At 43.5% G+C, this 3,429-nt stretch overlaps 1 pseudogene; it reads left to right on the top strand.

Annotated features, from left to right (window-relative positions):
* The first annotated feature begins 334 nt into the window (after window positions 1-334).
* On the top strand, window positions 335-2,794 carry LOC119819710 (annotated as a pseudogene).
* The last annotated feature ends 635 nt before the right edge of the window (window positions 2,795-3,429 follow it).

Here is a 3,429-nt window from a genome sequence, read left to right as displayed (position 1 = left end):
TCTTTTAAAGCCACCATCCACAGAGATGTGCAGCACTACCCTGGTGCTGGGGCTCCGCAATCAACAAGTGTGTCTGTCCTCTACTTCTGATGAAAGTCATGCTCTGTGACATTGTATCTGCTTTTCTCAGCAAGTGGCTGCCTTAAAACCCCTAACTAAGAAAAGCAGCCTGAAGATACTCAGAAAATGCACTGAAACACTCCTAGGAAGCTTCAGTTTTGTTATTACAAGAATGCTTAGTCTTTGTTTTTATTCATGGTCCTCCTCTCATGTCAAATTTGGGTTGATTTTATAAGGAAGTGACAACAAGTGGAATATCTGTCATCAATAGGACATGGGTACACTGAAAATATTCACAAAATACTAACATATTCCAAATATATATATATATATATATATATATATATATATATATATATATATATATATACTGAAAGGATTCCATTAGGGTATAACTTGCCATGTTATATGCCAATATTGCTATATCATAAGGAATTTTTTTCCTACATATTACATAGATTTCTGGCTCTCTCTTTTTTCAAATTTTAAGGGTTTATTTTTTCTCATGAAAGCACTGTTCTGATAATGATGCATACAAAGTAGACTAAATCTCTAATCACAATAATAACATTTAACTGACAAAATAGACACTGAAGAAATACATAATATGTGCAGGATTTCTGATAATGTTTAAGAATTACCTATAAATTTGTATCAGTATGGTAAAAATCATTTGCCTATATTTCTCATCTTGAAACTAACACAGCCCGTTTTTCACTGAATTTTTCTTGTTCCTTAATTTCCACAAACCCTTTCGCCTTTTCCTAGTTCCTTACTTTCAGCTGTGATTCCTCAACCCCATGAACCCTGTCCTTCTCTCACAATTACTCTCTCTAAATGATTTGTGTTTCGCTGGCAGCGCCGTGCTAAGGAAAGTAATATATCCTGATGAAGCCATTAAGCACTGTACTATGGACATTAAGAGGAGGACATAGGCATGATTTCAATCATGCAGAAGGAAGCTACTCGTGCTCTAAGAAGGAACGGTGCCACGGAGCTTAACCCACTCCCGTCTACATCTTCATTTCATCGGATTCCAATCTGAGGATGTCAGAAGTAATGAACACCACCCCCCAACAAAGCAATCACCTTAAGACTTATCATCAGACCCATGGTTCCGTCCCACAGAAACAAGAACTAGGAGTGGTGTATGTGTCATACTGAACAGAACCTATGTGCAAATCAAGAAAAAAAAATGGGCTGGTGATATGGAAAACATGCCAAAGAAAAGTTAGACCTTTCTTTGGCAGCTGGGAGAGGTAATTTGAAATCCCTATTACACAAAAGCCAGTATAAATTCTAAAATTTGCTAATCTAGCCAGTTCATGTGCTTTGGATACCCGCTTAACTACCACTACATAAAACACTAAAAGAATTTACCTTCTCTCCACCCCCCCCCCACCCGCAACGGGTTTGCTGTCAGAACGCTGGTGTTCTGAAAACCACCACTAATTCAAAGCCAAACTGGGAAAGGAAAAGACTCCCATCAACATCGTCGTCATTGGACACGTCGATTCAGGCAAGTCCACTACAATCGGCCACCTGATCTACAAGTGTGGTGGAATCGACAAACGAACCATCATTTGAGAAGTTTGAGAAGGAGGCTGCCCAGATGGGAAAAGGCTCCTTCAAATATGCCTGGGTCTTGGACAAACCGAAAGCTGAGCGTGAGCGTGGTATCACTACTGACATCTCCTTGTGGAAGTTTGAGACCAGCAAGTACTATGTGACTATCATTGATGCCCAAGGACACAGAGACTTCATCAAAAACATGATTACAGGCACATCACAGGTTGATTGTGCTGTCCTGATTGTTGCTGCTGGTGTTGGTAAATTCAAAGCTGGTATTTCCAAGAATGGGCAGACCCGTGAGCATGCACTTCTGGCTTACACCCTGGCTGTGACACAGCTAATTGTTGGTGTCAACAAAATGGATTCCACCGAGCCACCCTACAGCCAGAAGAGATACGAGGAAATTGTTAAGGAAGTCAGCACCTACGTTAAGAAGATTGGCTACAACCCTGACACAGTAGCATTTGTGCCAATTTCTGGTTGGAATGGTGACAACATGCTGGAGCCAAGTGCTAATATGCCTTGGTTCAAGGGATGGAAAGTCACTCGTAAAGATGGTAGTTCCAGTGGGACCACCCTGCTGGAAGCTTTGGATTGTATCCTGCCACCAACTCGTCCAACTGACAAGCCTCTGCGACTGCCCCTCCAGGACGTCTATAAAATTGGTGGTATTGGGACTGTCCCTGTGGGCTGAGTGGAGAACGGTGTTTTAAAACCTGGCACGGTGGTGACCTTTGCTCCAGTCAATGTGAGAACAGAAGTAAAGTCTGTTGAAATGCACAATGAAGCTTTGAGTGAAGCTCTTCCTGGGGACAATGTGGGCTTCAATGTGAAGAACATGTCTGTTCAAGACGTTAGACGTGGCAACGTTGCTGGTGACAGCAAAAATGACCCACCAATGGAAGCTGTTGGCTTCACTGCTCAGGTGATTATCCTGCACCACCCAGGCCAAATTAGTGCTGGCTATGCTCCCGTACTAGACTGTCATACAGCTCACATAGCGTGCAAGTTTGCTGAGCTTAAAGAAAAGATTGATCGTCGTTCTGGCAAGAAGCTGTAAGATGGCCCCAAATTCTTGAAATCCGTTGATGCAGCCATTATTGATATGGTTCCTGGCAAGCCCATGTGTCCTGAGAGCTTCTCTGACTATCCCCCATTTTAAAACAAGAACCCCCATTTTAAAACAAGAATTCACCTTGGGCAGCTGAGGAGAGGGTGCCAGAAATGTCCAGATCCTATTGCCATACTCATGAATATCTTGCATATCACCATAGAACCTTCACCTGGCATTGGATGGAGAAAATGACAGAGCCCCACATAGAAGCACCAGATTGAGCTCCCAAGGTCCTGATGAGGAGCAAAAGGAGGGAGATCATGAGCAAGGAAGTCAGGACCGTGAGGAGTGCGTTTACCCATTGAGACGGTGGGACAGATCTAACAGGAGACCACCAAGTCCAGTTGGAATGGGACTGATGGAACAGGGGACCAAACCGGACTCTCTGAATGTGGCTGACGGTGGAGGAGGACTGAGAAACCAAGGATAACGGCGATGAGTATGAACTCTACAACATGGACGGGTTCACTGTGAGCCTTGTCAGTTTGGTTGCTAACCTTCCTGGACTTAGGGGGAGCTGGGAGGACCTTGGACTTAACATAGTGAAGGGAACCCTGATGGCTCTTTGGCTTGGAGAGGGGCGGAGTGGGGGTATGGGTGGAAGGGAGGGGAGGGAAGGGGGAGGAAGAGGGGAGGAGATGGAAATTTTTTAATAAAAAAAGGAAAAATAATAAAAATAAAAA

This window comes from Arvicola amphibius, chromosome 7, assembly GCF_903992535.2.
Source record: "Arvicola amphibius chromosome 7, mArvAmp1.2, whole genome shotgun sequence".
NCBI classification, from domain to species: Eukaryota; Metazoa; Chordata; class Mammalia; order Rodentia; family Cricetidae; genus Arvicola; species Arvicola amphibius.
Note: the sequence above shows the minus strand (reverse complement) of the source record. Positions and strands in the feature narration are given on the sequence as shown.